Source organism: Pleurodeles waltl, chromosome 11 (assembly GCF_031143425.1).
Source record: "Pleurodeles waltl isolate 20211129_DDA chromosome 11, aPleWal1.hap1.20221129, whole genome shotgun sequence".
Classification (NCBI taxonomy): Eukaryota; Metazoa; Chordata; class Amphibia; order Caudata; family Salamandridae; genus Pleurodeles; species Pleurodeles waltl.
The window spans coordinates 763,873,812-763,888,612 of NC_090450.1; positions in this window are offsets into that span (position 1 = coordinate 763,873,812).

Consider the following 14,801-nt stretch of genomic DNA (forward strand, 5'->3'; position numbering starts at 1 on the left):
TGCAGGGGTCCCTATTCAGCCAGCCTTTCCCTGGCAGGGTAAACCACCAGGGAAAGGCTGGTGGAATCGGGTACATTATCCGGCAGGCAGCGCTGCTTGCAGCACTGCCCTGTCAGATATGTACCTCCGCCGTCGCCAGGCTGCCTGGCGGCAGAAGCCTGGCAGTGGTGGAGTTACTCCAGTGCTGGTTCTACCACGAACATTATATAGTGGGCTCAGCCGCCATGCCGGTGGTGCCATCGCCGGCATGGCGGCCCAGACCGCCATGTTCATAATGAAGGCCTATATGATGGCAAAAGTAGATGTTGTATCATTGTACACTTCCATAAAAAATGAGGATGGATTCAAGGCATGTGAATATTCTTTATGAAGTAGATCATTAAGTCTAATGGAACATACACATATGCTGTTGGAAATCATGAAGTTTTGCCTGACAAATAAAATCTTTAATTTTGAGGAAAAATACATTATCCGGAAGAAGAGTACAGGTATGAGCACTTCTTTTGCCCCAGTTTATGGCAACTTAACAATGGGGTATTGAGAGGCTGAGCATGCGGGGACGGAAGAGAATGGTGAGATTCTCAAAAAGGTCATTTTGTGGATCCGTTTTATTGATGACTTGTTCCTACTTTGGGAAGGGGAATAGGACAAACTGGATACATTCTTAAGCTATTTAAATCATAATCCATTAGGGCTGCAATTCACTTATGAGACAAGCAAAAACACTATAACTTATTTTGATACAGAAGTTTACATTGATTATGAAAAGATCAGCACACAATTCTATCAAAAGCCTACTACCTGCAAAAGTATTTTGCTTGCAAACAGCTCACATCCAAAGGCACCTAAGTGAAGTGCATCCTATGGAGAATTTTTGAGGGTCAAGAGAAATTGCTCAGAGCCAAATGACTTTAAGCTGCAAGGTGATGAAATGTTTTAAAGATTCATGAGACAAGGCTACCCAGTCTCAGTGTTGAAAGATGATATGAAAAGAACAATGGAGAAAAATAGAGTGAATTTATGATTTCCAAGAACTCAAGAGGGGGATAGAAAGACAATTTAAATACTATTAGAAACATTATGGATTATAATTACTCTGAAAAGGAAATCAAAAAAGCTCTGAGGAAAAATTGGAACATTGTAGAAAGGACGAGGATTTAAAGGACTGGGTAGAAGAACATACAAATGTACAATATAGAAAAACATAGTCGTTAGGTGACCTTTAGGTTAAAAGCTATTTACCTGTACAGAAGATGGGTATGATTAATAATTGAATCAAGAAAAATATTTTTTACAAATGCTCAAAATATAAGGTCTGTCGATAAGGTAAGAACATAAAGGAGTTTGAATGTTTTGAAGGCTCCACAAGGAGGATAAGAGCACAGATATTGTGTGGGACCACATTTATAGTCTACGTTCGTGAATGCAGTTGTGATAAAAAAAAAACACATTGGGAGCACTGTGAATAACCTGAAATTACGCATACTTCAACATTTGAGAGCGGTATCAGATAGAGATTTTTCATATGTGATATAAAGACACATTTGGGAACAACATAATGGAGAACATAATGGTTTGAGTTATTATGGGATCCATCAAGTCAAAGCCAATGTGAGAGGAAGAGATTGAGAGATGGCCCTGAGAAAATCATAGTCTAAATGGATTATCACAATTGGAACAGAAATGCAATGGGGCTGAATACATATGTACATCTTTGAGCACAGGTTTTTTGGATGTTAAAGTCTGGCACATACAAGTTTGGTGGCTGTAATATAAGAGGATGTGGTAACTCTTGTACCCTCTCCCTTCTCTGTCCTCTTTCTTTTCTCTTCTTTTTCTTCTTCTTCTTTTCTTTTCTCTTTCCCTTCTCCCTTTCTTTACTCAACAGAGAACTGGGAGATTTCGGCGTATCCCCCTTTCTTGATCTTAAATGAGAAATATGAAGTTGAGAGCTATAATTAGTTAGTATTTCACTAAGTAGGGGGGTTATTCCAAACTTTGGAGGAGGTGGTAATCCGTCCCAAATGTGACGGATTTACCACCAGCCGTATTACGAGTTCCATAGGATATAATGGACTTGTAATACGGCTGGTGGTATATCCGTCACTTTACTGTCACTTTTGGGACGGATTACCACTTCCTCCAAAGTTGGAATAACCCCCTAGATCTTTTATCCTTAATGGCATGGAGGGGATGCAGATTGAGTGTTCATAAACCATTGTTTGGATCTTTTTAATAGAGGGGGTAGTGTGCTCATGGAGAGGATTCAATGTTGGATCTGTTTTTTAAACATTTGTGTACTTTACTGGGTGACCTATGGAGATGCATGTGCACATGAAGAGACACTGAGTGACAGACGAAATTAGAACTCAATCTCAATGTTGGATATTGCTCTTTGTTATTAATATGCATCAGTCACTTTTTCTGCTCTTGGGTATCAGTATTCATTGAGCACTTGTTTGCCTATTACTTCTTGTTTTCTAATTGCATCTAGTACTTTTCTACTCCGTGATATCAATATGTATATTGCACTTTATCGCCTATCACTTCTTGCTATCAATATCCAATATTTTACTGCTTTTTGTTCTCAACATGTATCCAGCACTTTACTGCCTACAGAAAGTTTTGGTGAAAAACATAATATAATTGAATTACCTCCTGTTTTTTTACTTTCATCCTTTGAATTTATCAATAATTTAGTACCAAAGAGTGTTAGAACATTGTGGAAATGTAACTGATAAAAATTTATGTGTAAAAGTGATTAGCCAGTATAGGTAATATTGAATGCGGTCTAGAAGTTTATTTAAATTTGTTGGTGGGAGGAGGGCTTTTATCCCTTTAAATAGTCACTTGATATCTGACCACATGATGGCCCAGTCTAAGGATTTTTGCAGAAATGCGTAGGCCAGTTTGTTTGTAGCCCTTTGCACTTTCTTGATAAAATAAAAGAATAAAAACTTTTTTAAAAGTAACACCGCGTTTGTACTTGATTGTGTTGTCTCCTGTTTCTGCCCAAATTAAGTGGATAGGAGAGTGGGGCAGTCGATCTCAGGAAGGAGTATCATTTTAATATATAAATACATATATATATATATATATATATTTGTATATATATATATATATATGATATTCCTTCCTGAGATCCATATATATATATATATATATATATATATATATATATAAATATATATTCAATGGAAAAAACTAAAAAACCCAAAGGTTACAGGGACGTTATGGTTAGGCTCACATTTCACGCGTACAAAACTATTGAAATTCAGTAGTTACAGTTACCTGAGCTAAACTATAACTTGCACCCCTGAAATGCACTGCTCATTACTTACACATATTACATCACTCATGACATGGTCAGTGACATCACTCATGACATCTCAAATGTATGTTTTAAATGTTAGTTTAACTATAACTTCCCTGTAACCTTTGTTTTTTAGTGAAAAAAAATATATATAATGATTAAACTTATCTTACCTTACCTGTGATAATGCTACTTGTAAAAAAAAAAAATCATTTTTAGAAAACAAAACACAACATTGACACCCAGCAGGTAGAGCAGGTCTTGTTCCCGGTCAAGGACATCTGGCCAGGGGTGAGTCAGCTGCTGCTAGGTGTTACTGATTCCGGTGCTGAGGCACACACACCATCACACGTGACCCCACACCACCTGAAACTCCTGCAGGGCAGAGCCCTTGCCTGACTTGACGCCTGCTGCTAGCATGCGGGGGGAGGTGACACTGCATCCAATAAATGAGTGCTGCCATCTCTGCCTCACTATAAGTGGAGTGGGGTCACACCCTTGCCTTCTGTGATGCCCGCATAGGGTGCAGGTGGAATATGTGCTGCCTGTTTCTGCTAACAAGGAGAAAGGAGTGGGACTGGAGCTAAAGTTAAGAAACAGGACGAGGACAAACAGAGGAGAGGCCAGGAAAGGAATAAGGATTAAACAAAAAGCAAAGTACAAAAACACACCAAAACGTACAATAAACACAAAAATAAACATGGTGACAAGGACACAATAACAAATTAAGTATAAAATTTGGGATGGGGTATAGGAAAGAGCAAATGGAGTTGGATAGATGCAGATAAGGAAAGGGTAATGCAGTCAGCTAGAAAAGACAGAAGCAAGCAAAATGAAAAGGCTATGACCTTACTCACCGCGTGTTGCTGTTTTTCAGTGCGAAACTTGCTGCTCGAATGAAAAAACAGCATGAATGGGTGGACAAGTATTCTTCTGTCCATTCGCAGAGTTCTGTGGAATCTCGTGGAATCTCGCAGCATTTTTGGAGTAAAACTCTGCAACATCCACCCAGGTCTATCTATTAACATGCTTGAACCATGGCCCATTATGATCCATGCTGCATATTCCTTTAGATTAAGTTTGTTCATTCAAAATCACAATGGTTATGTATGCTATATTTTTGAAGATACACATACAGTATTGAGTACATGAGTTAACCAATGTAGGCCATAGGTTCTTTGAACATTTCATACTTGATATACTTGTAGTCATATACAGCCATTGTTGGCCCGGCCCTTTTACAGGATCATCCCTCAGACTTTTTTCCTTTTTGCCTCCCTATTTTTCTTACCTTTGTTGGCTGGCGTTTTGACTCTGAGCATTTTTTCACTGCTAACCAGTGCTAAAGTGCATGTTCTCTCCCTTACAAAATTGGTATGATTGGCTTATACCTAATTGGCATATTTAATGTACCTACAAGTCCCTTGTAAAGTGGTATCCCTATACCCAGGTCTTGTAAATTAAATGCTACTAGTGGGCCTGCAGCGTTGCTTGCGCCACCCACTCAAGTAGCCTGTCAAACCTATCTCAGGCCTGCTAGCGCAGGGCCTGTGTGCACAGTTTTCTGCCACAGGGCCTGGCATCTAAATTTACTTGCCAGGCCCAGAACTCCCCCTTTACTACATGTAAGTCACCCCTAAGGTACGCCCTAGCTAGCCCCATGAGCAGGGTGCCATGTATGTAGAAGGCAGGACATGTGCCAGGTTGTGTGGCCTGTCCTGGTAGTGACAAACAGCCTAACTTGGTGTCTCACTGCTGTGAGTGCTGCCTTTCTCATAGGATTGCATTAGAAATGCCCTGCCTTATGTGTAAGGGGTATTGTCTGATTTATCAGGGTAGCGTAGGCATGTTTGGTATGGTTCTGATAGTGATGAGGAATGCTGCTTACTGGTGTGGGTGTATTTTTTATTACTATCACAGAAATGCCACTTCTAGAAAGTGTGCATTTATCTGTACTTATGACTCTGGTGTTTTGTAGCTTGCCTCCAATCCACGTCTTGGCAGACTGGCAGTTGGGGCTTTGTGCATACTTTTCACACAGCCTGAGCACAGGGAGGGTGGAGGTGTCACAGAGGTGTATCTACATATTGTAAAGCCTTCTTGGGCTGATAGAAGGGAGATGCGGGGCACACCTGCATTTGTAAAGGCTGTGCCCTGGCCTCACACAATAGGGTCATTTACCCCCAACTGATGTTTGGAGCTTGTGCTGGAGGAGAGAAAGGGCACTCCCAGAACCAGTTGTAACTGGTTGGAACCCTCTGTCCTCCCCATTGCAAAACACACTGTAAACTCAGTATAAGTACAGGGGAATTTTCCCCACAATTTAGACATCACTTTGGACATTCATGGAACTCCAGGAACCTTACCTGGAGCTGGACAGGACGCAGTTGAAAGGACCACATTGGACTGCTGCTGCTGACCTGTGACCTGCCTGGTCACAAGGAGGAACTGCTACTGCTTGCACCCCCTTGTTGTGCTAACCTGCTGCTGGGTTTGCCAGCCCTGTGCCTCCTTCTTCATGTGTTGCCTCCAGAGGCAGGGTGCTGTGGCCCCTGACCTCTGTAAACTTCCTCCAGCATGAGGAGTGCTGCTGTTGCTGCATAGCGCTTTGGGAGTGCTCCTTTTTGACCTTACTGCGCTTTACAAAGCATGTTTTGCCCGCTGGAGAAATCACTGCCGCAGCCCGGGCTATAGATCTGGCCTTAGCACTTTAAAAAGCGCTCTTTTTATGACGCAGAATCACTGCTGCCATCCGAGCGTCTGATTAACATTCAGTGCGAGGATCACGCACTTCCTACTGCCCCCGGGGCACAAGAAAACGGAAAGCAGAGCAAGCGTGCTCCTATTTGGCACCACCGGGGCACGGTCTGTTCATTGGAGCGCCCCCAAGGCACCAGCCCTTTCTATTCTCCAGGAATCACCGCAGCGGCCCAGGAACCTCCTTACACACTTGTGCACCCCATCAGGAGCGGGCAAGTGTCTTCTCGTGCCCCAAGAGGGGTCTGAGCTTCAAAAGCCTCACCAGCAGGTCTCGGGGGATGGCGCAAGGAGTGCCCCCTTGCCCCGGTATCTGCCCTAGGAGCGGGACGCTCCTCTCTTTTGAAAACGGGCATTTTTCTTCAAAAACGGGGAAGGGAAACCTCCTTTCTCTTGGCCCAATAATCGTTTGTTGGGCCTCGCCTGGCCCCCACCACCAGGGCAGGGCATGAGGAGACAGAAGAAGGCCCCCACCAAAATCGCCGACCCCCGGAGGGGCCCGTTTATCGCTAGGAGAGGGTGCCGACAGCCTCTCTCCCCCAGGAGCACCGCATGGCCCCGTTGTGCGCACAGGTGTGCCGGGGGCCCCCTATGCTCTTCTATTAGGCACAAGGAGTGCCACTTCGTCCCACAAACAGGTACTTTTCAGGAGATATTGGCTCCAGGAGCCTAGTATAGACCTTGGGGGGTTTATAGGTTTCCTACCTGCTTTGGTGACATTACATATACTGTATGTGCTGATGTTCCTTTTATGGGCATGACATACAGATATGCATTTTTGTGACTTGTGATATGTTCTCTAATGTTCCTTTTATGGGTATTTATGAGGTATTTATGACAAGTGCATAGAATTCTTACTGTAATTCCTGACTACTGCTCATGTTGCAGAATCCTGAGTACTCACGTGTTCTAATGTGACAACTGCGCATTCTTGCAGAGTATTAGTAACTTGTGTAACGTTCTGACAACTGCTAAGGTAGCAGGGTATTACTTATGTGTAATGTTGGTCTAATTATGTTTTGTGCAATACAGTTTATTTTTACATAGCTCAGTGTTGTGTTTACTTTGTGGTGTACATTTTGCATCACAGGTGTTGTGTGTGTTGTGCAAATGCTTTACACATTGCCTCCGGGTTAGGCCTGACTGCTCGTGCCAAGCTACAAAGGGGGTGAGCAGGGATTATCTTGGACGTGTAACTCCCTTGCCCTGACTAGATTGGGTGGGTTCTGCCTGGCTTAGGTGCATACCCTAGCCAACCAGAAACCCCATTTCTAACAGCCATGTGCCCATAACTATGCTTATATGTCTCTTTTTAAACGTTTCTTTACCCCTTAGCAGCCCTTTTTTGGTTATTTGGAGTAGTTCACACTCAGACCTCCATAGATTTTTAAGCAAATAAGCTATCCACACCCCAATTTTTTTTTTCCAATATCCTAGAGATTATATAGATGCCCAGGGTTTGTGGGTTCCCCTGGAGCGGATTGGTTGGAAAAGGTAAAGTATAGCAAAATGTTGAGTTTTTTAGAAAAGTAGGCAAAAAGTGCTCAAGATAAAAGTGTCTGTTTTTTCCCCTAAAAAAGCCCCCATGAATGGTTTGCTTTACTAAAGTCACCATCTTCCAAGTTATGAGAAACATGCAGAGTGGGTTGGGGGTGTCATCTGCCAGTGACAGGAGAGGATTTTCCTGTCGCCTGCAGCCTTTCCGCCAGGGTTTTCGTGGAGGTGCTACCACCATGGAAACCCTGGCGGACAGGTGACTCCTAATTCCACCGGAGATCTTCAGTGCAGCGCCGGCTCAGAGATGCTGATCTCGGGCCTGACTGTCCTACCGCCCTGGTGGTACCAGCGTGGATGTGGCTCATAATGTGGCAACCCTCACCGTTGGCCCGTCAGACAGCCATACTGTCACCACGGCCTTGGTGGTCTTCGGACCACCAGGGTCGGAATGACCACCTTAGTGCCCACAATAGGAAGCAGACCCAAATTGCAACATGGATGCAGAGCATTTTTTTCAAGGAAAACTGACCCACATTTTCCGACGTGGGTAGCTCTGGATTTTTGACCCTAGCTCAGACTGCACCTAGGAAAGCCTAGCAAAGCTGTACATTCCTGAAAAGTAGGCAACTTGAGGAATCCAGGATTGTGAGACTTGCATGGATCCCATTTATTTATTTTTACCCACAAGGTCCTGCAATCCTCTAATTTTGACAGAAATCACACCTTTTCCTTACATTTCTGTGATGGAAAATTATGCAGGAATTCACAAAACTCCTACCACCCAGTATTGCCCATCTGTGCCAATAAAAAAGCTACCCCATGTGTGTGACTAGGTCTAGCGCTGTGACAGGAACAGATCCAACCAAGGACAATGGGAGCCCTTGTGTGGAGACTCATATTGACCACGGTTGGATCCATTCCTGTTGCTGGCACTAGGGTTTTATCAGTACAAAGGGGGCACTGCTGTATGGTAGGAATTTTGTGGATTGCTATGTATTCCAGACATTTCCATCACAGAAATATAGGGAAAATGAGTGACTTCAGGTAAATTTGGAGGTTTGCAGGGCACGGTGGGATAGAAAATTGTGTGGGTGCATGTGAATGACACCACCCTATATGCCCCCTGATGTCTAGCTTTCGGAAGTGTCTGGGTCGGCTAGGTTTTTTCCAGGCAGCAGCATAGGCAAGCACAAAAAGTGCAGCTGTTCACTATTGCGAGTAGGACGATATTTGGAATTAGTCAAGCTCTCCTAGCTCATATATAAAATCAACACCCAAATATTTCATCTTGCATACCAGTGGGATGAGGTGCTTTAATCCATGGGGAACAGAAAGACTGTCGCCCCCTTCAGTTGGAGTAGGGGCAAAACCGTGCCCTTAAAGTGGGCAGTCCTCACCCCTCTTTTTTTTAAACTTTATTCCCTGGTGTCCAGTGGCCTTTCTGCCCCCTCAAAGGGGCAGATCAGGGTATTACTCCCTCTGCTCCAAGGGGGGAAGAAAGACTACCCATTATTGGGGGTGGGGCACTGCCATGCCCATTCTGGGCAGCCCCTAGGCTTTTCTGCCTACCTAGGGGAGCATATCGGGGGTTATAACCCCGATCTGCCCCCATGGGGGCATAAAGCCTGTTCATTTGTGTCTGGGGAGGGGTGGGGGCATTGGCATGCCCATTTTGGGTAGCCTCCAACCCTATGAGTTAAAAAAATAATCCATGGTGCCTAGTCAGCTTTCTACTTCTACATTTGGGGAGGAGCAAAAGTTCTTGCCCAAGGGGGCACTGCCCCCTCCCAGTGGAGTGGATCCCAGCTTGGAGATCACCCATCTGTATTGGTCCCCAAGCAGGGATCCACTAGAAAAAGTAAAGATTAGTAAGGGGAGTATCTTCCCTTTTTTAATGATACCTTCCCCATCTGCCTAGGTACTTAGGAAGCTGTGATAGCCCAAGAGCATCTAGGCAGTAAAAGTGAAATGAGACAATCAGCTCATTTCACTTTTGTTTTCAGTGAAATGATGACAGCGTGCAGTGTGCAATGTCTGTTATTTCACTGAAAACCAAAAACAGCCTTGGGAGCTGGGAAAGCTCTTCCCACCTCCCGAGGATATTTTATGCACAAATGAAATCCCTCTGCTGTTAATAGCAGAGGAATTTCCTGGGCATGTTCACAGGATGGAACGGTTCCTCTGCACACAACAACCATGGCTGAGGATAGAACCATACCGGCATCACCATGGAAGGGGTTAATAGAGTAGGGACATGGTTTGCTGTGACACACACAGGAAATGTTATAGTATACAAGTGTGTGTGATTTATAATTACAATACCACAATTGTGAGGGCTTATTATGTGCAAAGGAAGCCTTTGATTTACCATTTTGTCTCCTAAGGTGACAGGACTAGAAAATAAAGACTCCAATGTTATTTAGCACTCCAGGCAAGCCTATCTGTGTGTGGACTTTATACATAACTTTCACAAAAGGCAACATCCTTCTGTGGATTTACATAACATTTCAGTCTGATAGACATTCCATGGCTGGATCAAGGACCTTCACCCGTATGAAATCATTATTATCCACACATTGCCTGATTAAATGCAGCTACAAACTATGTGAATGAATGTGAACAGTATGGATCCCAGACCTATGCATAATATTGTAACACATCTTTTGCTCTGCAACTTACTTCCTCTGTTAACATGTACTAAAATCTGCAGTACACGTGAAAAGAGGACAAAGAATTTAAGACTAAATTTTAATTATTTTATCTATTCCTGGCATCAACAGTTTGCAGGTCTTAATACACACCCTTGTACTATGGTGCAAGGGTGCATGTGTTGTTGGTAGACTGCCCATGGTGCTCCAGTGCATGGTTAGACTGAAAATGCTCCATATCTTTGTTGATTTGATGAGTTTATGCTCTCTCCCTTTAATGTAAAACAACACAGCAACTTTTTTTGCTGGGATGTGTTGCATTAGGGACATATGCTTCACCCATGCTACCCAATTGGTTATTTGTTTGGTTTATTAACATCCACTATGTGTGAATGGAACACCATATTGATGGTATATTTGGATATTGTCAAATGTATTTTTTTAGCCACATAGAAATAATAAGATTTGCAATTTAACTGACCTATCAGTAGGCTTTTTCCATATTTCTGAGTTCTGAAACCGCTCATTTATGGTGCATGATGCCTGAATATATAGGCATCATGGGCATTTTCATGGAACTTGGACAGGGCATTAGTAAAGAGTCCATTGTGGTCCATTGTGGTCCTGAATTACCTGCACAATAATTGAATAGTTCTGTTTTCAATTGAGGAAAATTTGTGGACTAGGTGCAGGTGGAACATTAGTCTGTATAGCTGGATCAGCTACTCTTCCCAGAGATCAATGAAGGTGATCATTTGTCACTGTTGTCATTTCATGTCAACTCTCAATTGCAGAATAGAGAAGATGAGCTTGCCAGGGAGTTTTGGGATTGAGATCTTTTTATACTGACGACCTTGCATCATTCTGTGTGCCTGCTTTTGTCATGCATTGCATTCGGATGCATTTCCATCATTGCGTTACACTGCGTGATGTGCTGTTTCACACAGTGATATCTGACTGTTTAAGATTGCGCTGGATTTTGCATGCGAACACTGTCCTTGCATATATTAATTCTTTCGTCATGCAGACCAATACATTGCAGCACTTGTGCCACACATGTTTCTAAAAACAACACAGGAAGGCTCCTGCATCGCATGATAAATATCACACAAGCCCTTGCATTGCCTTGCCTCACCTTGTGTGACACAAATCTGGCCCTTGATGTACCCTCTTGTTAGACAGCATCTTCAGTAACTCCCCTGCTGAAAAAGCCACAGGCTAATCTTACTGACCTAGCCAATTATAGGCCAATATCACTATTACTTTTACCTAAGGTCCTTGAAAAAGAAATAAACTGACAACTTTCTTGTTTTTTAAAATCTTTTTTTTGTGAGATGACACAATCTGGTTTATGTAAATTCTATAGCACTGATGCAGTGCTATTGGCAGCAACAGGAGGTGCCTGCGTACTACTAGACAATGGTATATCAGATGCCTTGATACTACTAGACCAACACCTTTTGATACTGTGTCCCATTCTACTCTTCTTGACTGACTTCTCAGCACTGGGATCTGCTGAGATGCAAGATACTCGATCAATGCTTTTTTGTGTAATCATTCATAGAATATCTCTTTTATCCCTTTTCATTCAAAAAATTGTGAGCTTCATTTCAGAGATCTACAGAGCTCTGTGTTAGGCCCAGTGGTTTATGTACATGTACTGTCTTACCAAACGGGGTTCAGTCTTTTGGTGTACAAATAGAGTCATACACCAATGACACACAACAGTTTTTTGCTCTATCCAAAGCTAACCCTCAAAACCAAGACAGTTTCAAGAGTTGTCTCACACACCTGTAATGTGGATATCTTCTAGCTGTCTGAAATTTTACAGCAATGGAGCAGAGACCTTGCTGTTTGGTCAGTCTACTTTTCTCTGCTCTCTGGATTGAGGTCAGAGAAGTTGCACCTCCCTCTGGCTCCTCTCAATGCTTGTCAAAATCTTAGCATTACATTTGACTCCTATCTATCCTTCTCCAACCATATTAACCTGGTCTTATCATCTGCCTCCATAAACTCTGAGAAAATTATTTAACTTTATCCCAACAAGGACATGTAAAACACTCATTCACACCATCACCTTTTCAACACTAGGTAATGGAAATTCTTTATTATGTGCCCCAAAGTCCTTATGGAAAAATTTCAAAACTGTTCAGAATACAGCTGAGAGATTATTTCTTAATATTCCTTATCACAAATCTATATGAACTCCACTCAAATTATGCATTGACTTCCTATCTTATGAGAAAAGAATCTCATTTAAACTACATAACTGATATGCGATGCACAAAATGTCACTTCCCCTAAACATCTACAGGCTTGCTTTACTCTGAACATTGCAGTTCAAACTCTCATATCATCAGGATGCAAATTTGTTTCCCTTCCATGTTTTCATTAAAAAGTAACAGAAGTTTGCTCCATTGCTCTGTAAGCAACTCCACTGTAATGAGCAGTGTCTGCAAATCTAAAGACCAACCTTTGCAGTTTGCAAAAAGTGTTTTCATTGAGTTGGCCAGGGTGTGATTTGAACCAGACAACACTTAAATTTGCATTCAAAATGACAATGGTGACGAGTCTTTGAAGTAACGCTTGGGTGCACTTAAATGTAAAGCTATCCAATTGCCTTAGAGCTTATTTGTTTCCCACAATTCTAAGAATTTTGCAGCAATTGAATATGCTGCAGTTTCATTGTGTTTTAAACCAAAATAAAACTAGCGTTAGTAAAGATCCACTATTGGCATTCACAGTGTCAGCATATTTTAAAACAACCTGCGTTGGAAAAGTAAATAGTAACAACCAAAGATCCTTGCAAATCAAGTGTGTGGCACTGAGGAAAACTGCCTGTTTCACCTGATACCAGTGCTCTTTACAGATTGGAAGCTGATCAGGCCATAGCAGAGGGGATTTAGTAAATAACCGCTGTTAGACCTGGCATCCTTGGGGTGGTCTCCCCCTGTCTTTTTTGCCTCTGCTTCCAATGTTTTGACTGTGTGCTGGACTCTGTTTTTGCTGTTTTTGGTACTCTGGGTACTTTACCACTGCTGACTAGTACTAAAGTGCAAGTGCTCCCTGGATAAATTGTATGTATAATTAGCTTTTCCATGATTGGCATATCTGATTTACTAGTAAAGTGCATTAGAAGTGCCTAGGGCCTGTAAATCAAATGCTTCTAGTGGGCCTACAACACTGATTTTGCCACCCACATGAGTAGCCCTGTAAACATGTCTCAGACCTTCCACTGCAGTGTCTGTGTGTGCAGTCTAACCTGCCAATTTGACCTGGCAAGTGTACCCACTTGCCAGACCCAAATCTTCGCTTTTTATACATGTAAGGCACCCCCTAAGGTGGACCCTAGGTGACCCCATGGGCAGGGTGCAGTGTATGTTAAAGGTGGGACATGTACTGATGTGTTTTACATGTCCTAACAGTGAAATAATGCCAATTTTGGTTTTCACTGTTGAAAGGCCTGTATCTCTCATAGGTTAACATTTGGGGCTGCCTTTAAATATCCTTAAAGTGAAGTTTTGCTTTGAGAGCAGATAGAGATATGGAGTTTGGGGTCTCTGAACTCACAATTTAAAAATACATATTTTTGTAAAGTTGGTTTTTCAATTGTGTTTTTGAAAATGCCACTGTTAGAAAGTGAACATTTTTGTACTATTCTGTGACTCTTCCTGCTTGTGTACTCCATGTCTGGGTTAGACTAACAGTTGGGTTGTTTGTGAATCCCCTCTAGACAGTGACACAAAGGGAGCTGGGGTGTAGCCTGCATATCCTGATAGGCCATCTGGGCCAAGGTGGAGAGAGGAGTGGTCAATTAGAGCTGAATGGGCAGTATCTGCCCTCACACAATGCATTCTCCAACCCCCTGGGGTGCGTCTGGGGCCAGGCCTGGGCAAGACAGGATCTTGTGAAAAACAGAGACATTCTTTTAATATTTTCCTACTTCATAGGCAGAAAGGGGTATAAGTAGTGGACCCTACACCCCAGATTTTTTGATTACTTCTGGAACCAACAGGGACCTCTGCCAAGGAGAAGAGCTGGAGGAGGAGTACTGACCCTTTGCCTGCACTGTTTTCTGGGTTGGGCTGCGGTTCCTGCTTCTGCTGAAAGAGGACAAAGACTGGACTTGTGTTATATTTCTGCTTGTGAAGAATCTCTAAGGGCTTGCACTGAGCTTGCCTCCTATTTTGAAGTCTCAGGGCCATCAAAGACTTCCTCTACCAGAACCTGGACTCTCTGCTGAGACTCGTGCCCTGCTAAGTGTTGCTCTGTCCAGACCCTGGGCCCTTGAAACTGAAGCTGGTAGAACAAGGACTGAAATCCACGCAGAGTAAGCCGTGCAGGGCAAATTTTGATGCACCACCTGCAACACAGCTTAAAATCGATGTGCCACCCACCTCACAGCTGATTTCAACAGATCACCTGCATGACGGCTGGATGCAAAGTCTGCTTGCGGTGTCTGTTGCAGGGTCCAGCACCAACTGTAGTGTCAATATGGGGTGGATAGTTCCCCATGATTTAAAAATATAAACATGTTCTTGTCCGAAGCTATTGGATAGTGATTGCTGGATGATGGTAGAATGTTG